This window comes from Mus musculus, chromosome 4 (assembly GCF_000001635.26).
Source record: "Mus musculus strain C57BL/6J chromosome 4, GRCm38.p6 C57BL/6J".
Taxonomy (NCBI): Eukaryota; Metazoa; Chordata; class Mammalia; order Rodentia; family Muridae; genus Mus; species Mus musculus.
This window is the reverse complement of record NC_000070.6, coordinates 14209441-14222996: the sequence shown is the minus strand read 5'-3', so window position 1 is coordinate 14222996 and position 13556 is coordinate 14209441. Positions and strand designations below refer to the sequence as shown.

Here is a 13556-nt window from a genome sequence, read left to right as displayed (position 1 = left end):
GCAATGTGTACTTTGAGATTTACTAAAGTTTCTTTAATGAATGTGGCTGCCCTTGTATTTGGAGCATAGATATTCAGAATTGAGAGTTCCTCTTGGAGGATTTTACTTTTGATGAGAATGAAGTGCCCCTCCTTGTCTTTTTTGATGACTTTGGGTTGGAAGTCAATCTTATCAGATATTAGGATAGCTACTCCAGCTTGTTTCTTCATACCAAATGCTTGGAAATTTGTTTTCTAGCCTTTCATTCTGAGGTAGTGTCTATCTTTTTCTCTGAGATGAGTTTCCTGTAAGCAGCAAAATGTTGGGTCTTGTTTGTGTAGCCAGTTTGTTAGTCTATGTCTTTTTATTGGGGAGTTGAGACCATTCATATTAAGAGATATTAAGGAAAAGTAATTGTTGGTTCCTCTTATTTTTGTTGTTAAAGTTGGCATTCTGTTTTTGTGGCTGTCTTCTTTTAGGTTTGTTGAGGGATTACCTTCTTGTTTTTTCTAGGGCGAGGTTCCCATCTTTGTATTGGTATTTTTCTGTTATTATCCTTTGAAGGTCTGGATTCGTGCAAAGGTAATGTGTGAATTTGGTTTTGTCGTGGAATACTTTGGTTTCTCCATCTATGGTAATTGAGAGTTTGGCTGGGTATAGTAGCCTGGGCTGGCATTTGTGTTCTCTTAGTGTCTGTATAATATCTGTCCAGGCTCTTCTGGCTTTCATAGTCTCTAGTGAAAAATCTGGTGTAATTGTAATTGGCTTGCCTTTATAAGTTACTTTACCTTTTTCCCTTACTGCTTTTAGTATTCTATCTTTAGCACATTTGTTGTTCTGATTATTATGTGTCGGGAGGAATTTCTTTTCTGGTCCAGTCTATTTGGAGTTCTGTATGCTTCTTGTATGTTCATGGGCATCTCTTTCTTTAGATTTGGGAAGTTTTCTTCTATAATTTTGTTGAAGATGTTTGCTGGTCCTTTGAGTTGAAAATCTTCATTCTCATCCACCCCTATTATCCGTAGGTTTGGTCTTCTCATTGTGTCCTGGATTTCCTGGATATTTTGAGTTAGGATCTTTTTGCATTTTCCATTTTCTTTGATTGTTGTGCCGATGTTCTCTATGGAATCTTCTGCACCTGAGATTCTCTCTTCCATCTCTTGTATTCTGTTGCTGATGCTCGAATCTATGGTTCCAGATTTTTTTCCTAGGGTTTCTATCTCCAGTTTTGCCTCACTTTGAGTTTTCTTTATTGTGTCTACTTCCCTTTTTAGGTCTAGTATGGTTTTGTTCATTTTCATCACCTGTTTGGATGTGTTTTCCTCTTTTTCTGTAAGGACTTCTACCTGTTTGATTGTGTTTTCCTGTTTTTCTTTAAGGACTTGTAACTCTTTAGCAGTGTTCTCCTGTATTTCTTTAAGTGAGGTATTAAAGTCCTTCTTGATGTCCTCTACCATCATCATGAGATATGCTTTTAAATCTGGGTCTAGGTTTTCGGGTGTGTTGGGGTGCCCTGGACTGTGCGAAGTGGGAGTGCTGGGTTCTGATGATGGTGAGTGGTCTTGGTTCCTGTTAGTAAGATTCCTACATTTACCTTTTGCCAACTGGTAATCTCTGGAGTTAGTTGTTATAGTTGACTCTGTTTAGAGATTGTTTTTCTGGTGATTCTGTTACCCTCTATCAGCAGACCTGGGAGACAGACTCTCTCCTCTGAGTTTCAGTGCTCAGAGCACTCTCTGCAGGCAAGCTCTCCTCTTACAGGGAAGGTGCACAGATATCTTGTGTTTGGACCTCCTCCTGGCTGAAGAAGAAGGCCCAAAACAGGACCTTTCCCAGAAGCTGTGTTGCTTTGGCAGGTCCCAGAAGCTGTCCTGTTCTGTGCCCTCTCACCTGTTCAGATTAATTTCCTAAGTTCGGCAGAGTCCCAGAACCAAGATGGCGCCTGCTGCTCCTGAGGCTGAGGCCTTCCGAGCCAGGCAGACACCTGTCCTCTGGTCAGGACTGTGGCCGGCTGTCTGCGGCCCGCAAAGGGTGCTGCCTCAGCAGCTCTGTGCCTCTGCCTGTCCCAGAAGCTGCCCGGTTCTGTGGCACACCCTCTCACCTGTTCAGACTAATTTCCTAAGTTCAGAGGAGTCCCGGAACCAAGGTGGCGCCCTCTGCTCCTGAGGCTGAGGCCTTCCGAGCCACTCAGACACCTGTCCTCTGGTCGGGACGGTGGCCGGCTGTCTGCGGCCTGAAAAGCGTGCATGAATCTATTTTTAATAAAAAAACAAAACATAAAAGTATTTGAAAAACACATGGGAGGATTTATTTTCTTTGTTGTGAGAAATCATTCTATATATTTAAAAATGACAAACTTTTAAATTTGATAAATTTGACAAATTAACATGTTTTATATTCCTTAAGGTAAAAACACAAAGTCAAAACATAGATGGCAAACTAAGCAAGTGTTTGTAGTATATACAACAAAACCTAATTTTATTGTACTAAATTCCATTAACTAAATGTGCTTAACATTTTTAAATATATTATTTTAAAAAACAAAGACAAAACAATGTATATATACTTTCATTTATGTAGAAAAAAGAGGGAATGTTTGCCCATGAATTACTTGATATTTAAGAACTGACTTGTGTCTAAACTGTAACCTTATTTTCAGTGATGCCTCTTCTCCTCATGATGTTGTGTGCATATGGAAGTCAGATAACAAAATCAGGTATCATTGTCCATGGCTGGTCTACCTTTGGGACAGAGTCCTTCATTGGCCTAATACTCAACCAATTAGGGTAGACTGGATGGCCAGCAAGACACAGGGATTCATTGATTTGTCTCTGAAATTTTGTAAGGTCTTACACCACCCTTGGTTTTTAAATATTAGTTTTGAGGATTAAGCTCAAGCAAACACTTTACCAAGAGAATGCAGCTGCTTATGTCTTCAACCATCTCAGGATTTTTGTCTTACAGATTTCTATTTTAGTTTTAATTATGTGTGCAGGCGGTACACACTTGTAAGCTTTGGTGCCTGTTAAGAGCCAAAAAGAGTGTCATATACCCCAGAGTTGGAATCATAGTTGATAGTGTGACACAAGTCTAGGGTGCTCAGAAGTGTTGCCATGTCTACTGTAAGAGTAGTCCACACTGTTATCAAATGCACAGTCTGTCCAGCCCTTGGAATGTTATAACCTACATAAACACTTTACCATCACAAACTAAAGCTCATTTTTCTTCTCCTTCAACAGAATCATAAACAGGTTACAAATGTAAGAAAGGAAAAAAGAGAAGAAGGAAAGAAGGAAAAGCGGGAAGGAAAAAGAAGACTGAAGGAGAGGAACTTATTCCGTGTCTTGGAATTTTATAGTAATTTTATAGATTTTCTTTTATCATTTTTTTTTAAAAATTATTTCAACTTTTATGCTAGAACATCAGCTAGTCAGGATGAAATGTGTATCAGGTTTCTCAACTTCCTGTTCTGAGACAAGTGTTGAATAAACACATGTATAAATACATAGACTTAAAATGAGCAAACAAATGAATGATTGTCTCATGGTTTGTATCATGTGTGGTCTTTTTGCTTCTCACATTTTGCCTCTTGCTACTTCCTGTCCTTTTTTTTTTTTTTTTTGTTGGTTTTTTGAGACAGGGTTTCTCTGTGTAGCCCTGGCTGTCCTGGAACTCACTCTGTAGACCAGGCTGTCCTGGAACTCAGAAATCTGCCTGCCTGTGCCTCCCAAGTGCTGGGATTAAAGGCATGTGCCATCACCACTCGGCCTTCCTGTCCTTTTTGTATGTTGCACATATTTCCCAGAATTTTGGAGAGTGGGACATGAATACTGGATTGTAGTTAGCATTGTTTTTTTCAAAGGGTAACTTTACATGACTGACATTTGAATTAGAAAAGTCTGATTGCCATCATGAATATTTGTTCCCTGAAAAACAACAGTACAAAAGAACATGGCATCTGTAGATCCATGTGTCTTCAAGATTGTATGAAGTTAGGTAACCTTCTAACAAAACTGTTAAGATTATATATTTTAACAAGTTTGCTAGAATCAATTGGTATGTGTCATATGTAATGTGCAGCACTAAACTTCATATAACTTATATATAATTGATTGTTTAGTAATTCTGTGTTACTTTATAATCAGGCTTCTTTAGTCCATGCTACATGTTAAAACACTTCTAAACTGTGGTCCAATTCCATTAAGGCTCATGAATAGTATTCTATATGATTAAATTATAAATATACGAGAACAAAGACAATAATTAGGCAAGAACTATATGATACTAACTGGGTCAAGTTTGTTGACCACAAACCCAGCATTCCCCTGTTCCCCTTCAGTGGATGGATGGAATCTGATCACTATACAACCGAGAATTCTGATTCATCAGCTCCCTCACCACATCTGAGAACTGATGTCTGTTTACTCACCAGTCTCTACAATTTCTACAGATGTGTTTTGATCAAAGGTCCATTTCCAAGCCAATTCCATCCATCCCTTTTGGCCAGAAAAAGCAAGCTTCATCTGTGAAGATAGTTTGTCACTAAAGCAGGAACATGCCAATAAGCAATATGTTTAGTCAGAAAGTTGGGATGGTGCTGAGGGTTATGAGCTTCCACAGTAATGTGTTTGAGGTATCACAATTACAGAGTTAAATATTTGTTGTGTATCTATGATGTAAAGAATTCTTTCAGATAAACCCCACATTGTCTGCATATATACAGAAATGAGCATCATCTTCTTATGTGTTTCCGAAGTAATCTTCCAGTGAGTGGGAAAGGAGGCATAGCTCAGACTGTCACTCTCCTGATAACTGGAATGTGCAAGAGCCTGATTTTTTTTAAGATCCTGAATTAATTTCTTTATCAAAACTCATGAATGCACACACATAATTATATCTTTCCTGGCCCCCTTCAGTCCAGGAACAAATGTGCAATTGAATGAGGCACACTTAATGTCTGTGTGCTCATATTGAATGCTGGATCTAGACAGAAGTGTTTGGAAGACTGTCCAGTTGTCTTGATTTGCCTGAGAATGAGAGTATACATGCTCCAGCACTGCAGGAGTTTCAGTGTTAAAACCTGTAGGTTTGGACTGGCAAAGAGTGCTTCCTTAGTAAGATTGTACACTTGCTCCTCTAGTATTGCAAAGCAAACAGCAAAGGAAGACTGGGAAAGTCAAAACAGGTGGAAGCCCTAGTAGGTGATCTGTCATTTAAATCATATTTCTTCTATCATGTAGCTGCACTTAGTGTACAATAGCTCTAACTTTGAATACAATTATCTTGCTTGCTGCTGTTGGAAATCCCAACTTGACAAAGTTCCTAGCATGGTATAATACAGAAGGAACTAGGAAGAGAATGGCACTATTTACTACCATATTTTGTATAATAGTTTCTACTGTGACAGTCTCCCTTAGAAAATGTCTGTCTTCCAGTTCCTCTACTGCAGAACTCATAATATCCCCATGCCAAAGAGCACCTGCCATTGTACTCATAGCTATGCAAGCATAAGTAAGAAGGGGATTTCCACACTCTGAACCTTTTAAAATGAATGCATTAGCTGTTCTATTTACTTATGTTTATTATACTTTGCTCAATGTCTTTGGAAACATTCATTGTTTGAATGTGTAACTATTTTAAAGGATTCTCACATCCTATGAAAAAATATTCAAACTTACAGAATTAAAATTGCCTTACACTAAACTGTCTATTATTACTGTATTATCAGATACATAACAGCAACATTCTGAAAACAAATGATGAAAATCCTATGTGTTTGACCTGGTAGACAATGAATAAACTTTAATTTGATATTATAACTCGTATTTAGAAGTGAAAAAGCATGAACATTGACTATAACTCTGTTACTTTGAAAGCCTGAGCTTTCCTGAGAAGAGTCAGAGCCTGCCTTTCTTAGACATTTACTTAGCATGCATCAGATAACATCTTCTTGGGGTAACTCTCTTCCTCCTCATAGCATTAGTCTCAAATAATCAACAATTATTAACATTTACAAGTAAAGACAAGTGCTAAATCATTTGCTCAAAACCACATGTATAAAAGTGTCCCCCTTTATGAAACCCTCCTTTTGCGTTGTTCCAGTTGCCCATAATGAATGAGATGTGAAATTATTAAATAGAAAATTCCAGAAGTACATAATTCATACAATGTAAACACTGTTCTGTCATGCATAATCATCTTTCATGCTATTTTTTTCCACATGAACATCAAGTTGGGTGAGACATTCTTCTGCTCATGCTTCCTGGGCATTAGTCACTTAGTAATCTTGGGCTTTGATTATCAGGTTAACTGTCACACAATAGTGTAATACTTATGTACAAGTAGCTGTCATAAATTAGCCTAACAATGTCACTGTCACGTACTTCAATTAATCGCTTCACATGACATTGTATCATCTCATATCATTACAAGAGGAAAGGCAGGTACAGTACAAAAAGAAAAAGATGAGTGAGTAGGGGGTAAAACTATGTGCATTTGATATATGCACAGTTCCTTGCATCTACCAGGGATCTAAGAATGATCCCTGTGTATATGAAAGAACTGCTATAAAGATTTCAACCAAATTGCCAAGTGAATGTTTAAGGGCCTCTGTTAGACTGCCACATTGCTGAGTTAACATGCACTGTTCACTCAACAAACACCTTTGGTTTCCAAGGGTTAGGTCTGTGCAAGGCAGAAAAGATACAATACAGATCAAGACTGACTTCTTGCCTCTTAGAGTTTCAAATCTGTATGTATATTTCACATTTTGCTTTCATGGAATACAATTTCACAATATTTTAAAATGACAAACTTAAACTTTGAGATGGAAATTATTTTCCAGAGAACTAAAAATATTAATTTAAAAAATATCCTCTAAATATAGCATTGTCAAACCTTTAACAATATATGATATAGCTAGCTTGCTCTCAGTGAACAACAGAGAAAAACAAGTTTGATTCCTATCACTTTTGGATCAAAACTTTTAAGAAAATTAATGTCCAGCAGAGCACTGGAAAAATTTAATGACAAATGTTAATCTGTATAATAGGAAAGAAAAGTAAACATTTCTTTAGATTTTGGGGACTCGATACCCATTTCTTATGCATTTACCTTACTGTATATAAGATATTACTTAATATAATTCATTTGGTCTTCTTGTAATCTCTCTATATCAAAATGGCTATTGTAGAGCCTATTAAGTATAAGAGTTGATGGTGGCTTTCTTCTGTTATCTCTAAGACCTTAACTCAAGGTCACAACGAAATGCTGACTTGTACACTTGTATTCTTTCTTCATTCTTCAAAAACTCTACAAGCATAAGCAACAATAAGATAAATAAATTCTTCATGGGAAACAAATAAATCATTGTGGTCTTAAAAGGATAATTCAATAATCTAATCTGATCAAACAACAGTTTTATAAAGCCAATTACATTTGTTCTTCAAACAAAAAGACATTTTAAAAGTTCATAAATGAAATATACTTTCCATAGGGACTCAAGTACAGATTGATTTATGAAAATAGCCCCTAAGAGAAAGACTAACTTCATTCTCAAAGAATTTTCACTAAGGAACAGTGACAATTTCTGTCCTCTCCTTTTTTTTCCTTTCTAGTTAAGCATCTGGCTGTGGACTTAGAGCCCTTGCTGAAGGAGAGTTCTTTTCTTTACTGTTTGTCCTTCATTCATACCTGGAAAATGACAGCATCTCAGTAGAAAGCCTGGAGAGGTCTTTCTATCACCTCCACTCTGAAGCCCGGTCACCATAAGAACAGTGCTGACTGATTTGTATCTTTAAAATAATGTGAGAAAGGACTTTTGAAATGCATGCTCATCTCATCTCAGACTTGCAGTTGTGGTTAATTGTGTGGTTACGTTAATTGTCTTGCTGTGCCACCTACATTCTATCTGACTAACAAGCAAACATCCAGAATGTCTTTTGTGAGCATTTGTTTCCCATCTGGGGAAGATACTGAAGATGTGGACTCTCAAATGCTTTACTGTACTCCCAAACACTAAACGAATTAAGAGAAGAGTAAGAAATAATCTATTTGAGCTTTTGTTTTATATTTCGGTGCTTTTGAGGTCTTTAAAAATGAATCTTGTTCTTGGAAAATTTCACATTTGTATGCAGTGCATTCTAATTGTTTTCATCCCCTCCCCCCACACCTCTGCTCATCTAGTCCAAACCCTTTCTCCTCTCTACAAATCCTTTCCCTACATTCCTGCATCTTCTTGTTCCATAACCCACAGAGTTTAATCAGGGCCACCTGTGTGATCATTGGTTTGTCACTGTCCATTGGAACCCAGTGGGCTCCCCAGTAAGTACACAACTGAAGACAATGACTTCCCACCTCTGAGAATCTCTCAGTAACTTTTAGTTCAGAAGGAAGAAGTATAGCCCCAAGACCCATTCCCCATCATCTCTAGTAATATGACCAGTTTCATCCAGGCCCAGTATCCAAAACTATACCTTATGGTCATGATTGTAATAGCTGTGTTATCTTAGAAAATGGCATTTTGAAGGTTGCCCCTTATCTTTCTGCTCTGACATTCTGCTCTCCCTTCTATCCTGTTCCCTGAGTCTTAAGGGAAGTATAAGTATCCTATTATGGTTGAGCACAGAAGCATCACTTATGTCAGAATGGTAAAGCACCCACGAGCCTCTGTACTCATTACCAGCACTCTCTGCAGAGACAGGCATCTTTAGATAAGACTGGAAGAAAAACTATGACTGACTAGCAAATAACTAAAACATGTTCAACATTCTTAGCCATTAGAAGACTACTTTAAGATTCCATCCCTCTCCACTCACTCCAGCCAGAATAGATCCCAGAAACAAAATAAAACAAACAAATAAATAAACAAACAAAAACAACAACCAACAAATGCTGGTGTGGGATGGGTAAGGAGAACCCTTATTCATCCCTGGAGGGAGGCCTAACTAGTTAGAGTCATTAGGAACACAATGTGGCGTTTACTCAAAATTCAGAAATAGAATACCATGTGATTCAGGAACACCACTCCTGGGTATCCCAAAGAGCTCTATCCTCCTGCAGGGAAATGCCCACATCTGTCTTCACTGGTGTTCTAAGTAGAACATATTAGTTGCTTCATTCAATTTGATAAAATATGAGCATATAGCCAACTTGCATCTGCATTACAATCTATTATAGTTTATCAAATTTATAAGCCATGTGTGGTACATGCTTTCAATCTTAGCACTCTGGAGACAGGCTCAGATCTAGTGAGTCATAGGTCAGTCTGGCCTACATAGGAGTTCCAAGCCAACACATTGAGACATTATCTCTAAAACCAGTTAAAAGCAGAAGACAGTCAATTTATTCCTATCATAAAATTTGTATGGGATATGATAGTTGCACATAGTAAGGTTTGAAAAGTATTTTGAATTCATTTTTGAGGCTTTCATATATGTTACTGTATTTACACCACTTTCTCCATCTCTTCCTTTCAACTCCTCTCATTTTCCTACCTAGCTCCCTCAGATTTGAGAACTTTTAATCAACTACTAATACCATTTTTTTTTGTCCATGAGGAAAGTCAGCCCTAAAGGTTAAAACATCACTGCTCAAGCTGTATAGTAGCAACCCAAAACTCAAGCCCAATCTACTTGAATTGCAATAAATCATATACATTTGCATACACAGAGCACTTGCCCTGCTCTACACACCTAATTCAGCTAGAGCTTATATTAATACCAAATTCACAATCCATGGTAGCTGGGAAATAGAGATGTTGAAACTGACGATTCTGTAAGACAGACCGGGAGTTTTTAATTGACTCTTAAATGATTTAATCTTCCATACCCAAGTTCACGCCAGCAGACTGTGTTCTCTCTCTACTTGAATATGTAATGTAACTGGATCAAATTTAGGGTGCAGTGAGTCTGGGGTAAGAAACCTTCAGTTCCTTAGCACTGGATCCCCTTTGTTGTGCTTTTGGCTAACTTAGATGCAGGAACGGCCACCCACAGAGTATAGTTGCCCTTTAAATTCTATGTAGCTCAGCATTTGAACTCTCTAAACCGTCAGAACTCCTATCTGGGAAGCAGCCCTGCCATGGTTGTACCTACAAATGTTGCCAAGTTGGAGAAGGCAATTTTTTGAGACTGTCAATTTGGACATAACTAGGTCAATTCCTACAGTAGCAGCATTGACAGTAATAAGGGGAACATATTTTCTAGCTAAAACAACATAATTACTAAAGAAAAAAAAGTGCTCTGCAGTTTTCTTTTCATGTTCAAACCTTCAGAGTGCATTTAAACCCTTTAAATACACTGGGTTTTATTCCTGCTCTTACTTAATATCCATCATAAATCAAAATGCTCTCAATTTTATCAGAGCATTGACTACATGTTGTAATTAGCATTTAAAGTCATTATCTAGAAACCCTTGGGGAAATTTCATAGGTGAGATGATCCAACTTGAGTCCCTAGCTGCCTGTAGGTCAAAAGCACCAAATGATCATGTATAATTGTATTCAGTTGGTAATCTCATCTCAGCCCAGGAGAGGCTCAAGCCAAATTAGGTCAAATTACCTATTACTTCTCAGGAATTCATTGCTGTCTGGCACAGGTCACATTGCACAGGCTGACCTGTGATTATCTAGATGCTGGCACTTCTAGAAACACAGCCCAGCACAGAGGGGCACAGCAAGAGGGTCCCAGAGCAAAGACACAGTAAGAGGGACCCAGAGCACAGTGACAGTTCAAGGCCAAGCAGCTGTTTTAAGCACATGAATTTAGGTCTGGAATTCATTGTATAATAAACATTGCTTATTTATATATTTATACAGTGCCTGCACTCAGAAGGAATCCTGTCTCCATCTTTACCTTCAGTGAACATGGCTGAGATGAATGTAGGAAGCTGTGTTTTCCCTGTGTAAAGCGAAGGGCACACATTATCCTCCTCCAGCAAGGTACCTTCCTGAGGTATGGAGAAGCCTATTGTATCCCATGTCTACTGGAATAAACCCTGAAATAGGCACTAAAGCCTCAGTAAGATGTGTAATTTAGCAGCATTGCCTTGTGACTCCTCCATATACTCCAGTGTCTACATGGGGTTCTCTATTCAGAGAAGTAGACACCCCTATGCTCCGGGCCTCCTTTTCCCACTATAAGATTATAAGCTTGACCAAATAAAACTTTTTATTTCGTGTACTCTTTAAAATCTATGACCTTAGGCTGGAGAGATGGCTAAGTGGTTAAGAGCACTAACTGCTCTTCCAGGGGTCATGAGTTCAAATATTATCCCTTTTCCAGGTCTCCTCTCTGGAAACGCCCTACTATCACATTCCCTGTTCCCCTGCCTCTATGAAGGTGCTCCCCCCACCCACCCATCCACCCACCCACTCTCACATTCCCCTACAACAGGGCACCGCTCCTCCCACTGATGTCCAGCAAGACCATCCCCTGCCACATATGCAGCTGGAGCCATAGGTCTCTCTATGTGGACTCTATGGCTGGTGGTCCAGTCCGCAGGAGTTCCAAGGTCCAGTTGACACCGTTGCTTCCACCATGGAGCTGCAAAGCCTCTCAGCTCCTTCAGTACCTTCTCCAACCCTCCACCGGGGACCCCTTGCTCAGTCTAATGGTTGACTGTGAGCATCTGCCTCTGTATTTGTCAGGCTCTGACAGAGCCTCTCAGGAGAGAACCATGTCAGGCTCCTGTCAGCAAGCATTTCCTCAATAATGTCTAGATTTGGTAACTATATATGGGATGGATCCCCAGGTGGGGAAATCTCTGAATAGCTTTTCCTTCAGTCTCTGCTCCACACTTTGTCTTCGTATTTACTCCTTTGAATATTTTGTTCTCCCTTCTAAGAAGCTCTGAAGCATCCAAACTTTGATTTTCCTTCTTTTTCAGCTTCATATGGCCTGTAATTGTATCTTGGATATTCTGGACTTTTGGGCTAATATCCACTTATCAGTGAATGCATACCGTGTGTGTTCTTTTGTGACTGTGTTACCTCACTCAGGATGATGTTTTCAAGTTCCATGAAGTCATTATTTTAGATAGCTGAGTAGTATTTCATTGTGTAAATATACCACATTTTCTATATCCATTCCTCTGTTGAGGGACATCTGGGTTCTTTCTAGCTTCTGGTTATTATAAATAAGGCTGCTATGAACATAGTGGAACATGTGTCCTAATTACATGTTGGAGTATCTTTTGGGTATATTCCCAGGAGTGATTTAGTTGTCTTCGGGAACTGACAGACAGATCTCCTGAGTGGTAGTCCTAGCTTTCAATCTCACTAGCAATAGAGGAATGTCCTTCTTTTTCCACATTCTTGCCAGCATCTGCTGTTACCTGAGTTTTTTATCTCAGTCATTTTAACTGGTGTGAGCTGAAATCTCAGGGTGGTTTTGATTTGCATTTCCCCGGTGACTAAGCATGTTGAACATTTCTTTGCTGCTTGTCTTTGCTCAAAACACTGCTATAAAAGAGAAGAATCATGTTTTTCCATTAATCTTCAGATGGTGGCTAGCTTAGAGTTTGAGTGGAAGGAGATGCAAATCACTGCATATTTATAGAGTGCTTAATAAACATATACCATTACCTGATGCAAGATTCCTTAGGGAGAAGACAATGCAACTAGTTAATATTATTTCCTACTTATGTTACAAATATTTCATGAATAAAAAGTGTAAGATCCCATTCATTATATTACTTTTATTCCGTAGAATACATACTGTTTCTTGTAGTCAATAAGATGATTCCACGTGTAAAGCCACTTGTCCCATGAATCTGGTGCCTGGAGCATGATCTCCAGCACCCATCCATGATGGCTAATCTCAGTTGTCAACTTGACTACATCTGGAGCCAACTAAACCCCACAATGCTGGGCACTGTGAGGGATTTTCTTAGTCTGATTATTTGAAGTAAGATGTCCCACCCTAAAGATATCAGACCTGTTCATTTAGAGAATCCTAGGTAACACATACAAAGCTGAACACAAAGAACCTACTTTACAACATTGTCCTCTGACCTCTACACACAATGTGGAACATGAGCCTACATGTACAACACACTCTACTAATAAGCACAATTATAAAAGAGTATAAAGACTGGTTCCAAGAGAGAACATTGACAATCAAAAACATGAAAAAGTAAATAAAACTAACAAGTTTCATTTTCCTACAGTATATTTTTCCATACAATATATTTAGATTATATTATTTTTCTTCTCCCAAATGCTCCCAGACCTTCCCCATCTCCCTAAAGTCTATCTATAAACTTTGTCTCATCTTGGTTGACAGCTTATTAATTTCTCATAAAATCACATTTTAAGCATCTTATCAAGTGGATGTTTGCATGTAGCCTTTTTATTAATCAGATTTGAGAGTCAACTTCTCTGACTTCATCCTCCTTGTGAATACTCAATCTAATTGATAAGACATTTCTTTTCAGTTATAGACATGGGAATCTGCTCATCTCAGTCTCTTGCGGCATCCCTTGGTTTGTAGAAAAGACGATGAATACTTTTCTTCTTTTGGCCTCAGGGGAGACAGCTCTGGCTATGAATATAAAACAGGAAAGTAATTCTGTACTTT

At 38.4% G+C, this 13556-nt stretch overlaps 1 long non-coding RNA gene across 1 annotated transcript in view; it reads left to right on the top strand.

The window, feature by feature from the left end:
- Gm2560 (predicted gene 2560) overlaps positions 1–10985 on the top strand; it is a 79298-nt gene extending 68313 nt beyond the window's left edge. The window contains exon 3 of the long non-coding RNA NR_131155.1: positions 10796–10985. This is a non-coding gene — a long non-coding RNA (predicted gene 2560). The remainder of the gene's footprint in view (positions 1–10795) is intronic.
- Positions 10986–13556: the final 2571 nt, after the last annotated feature.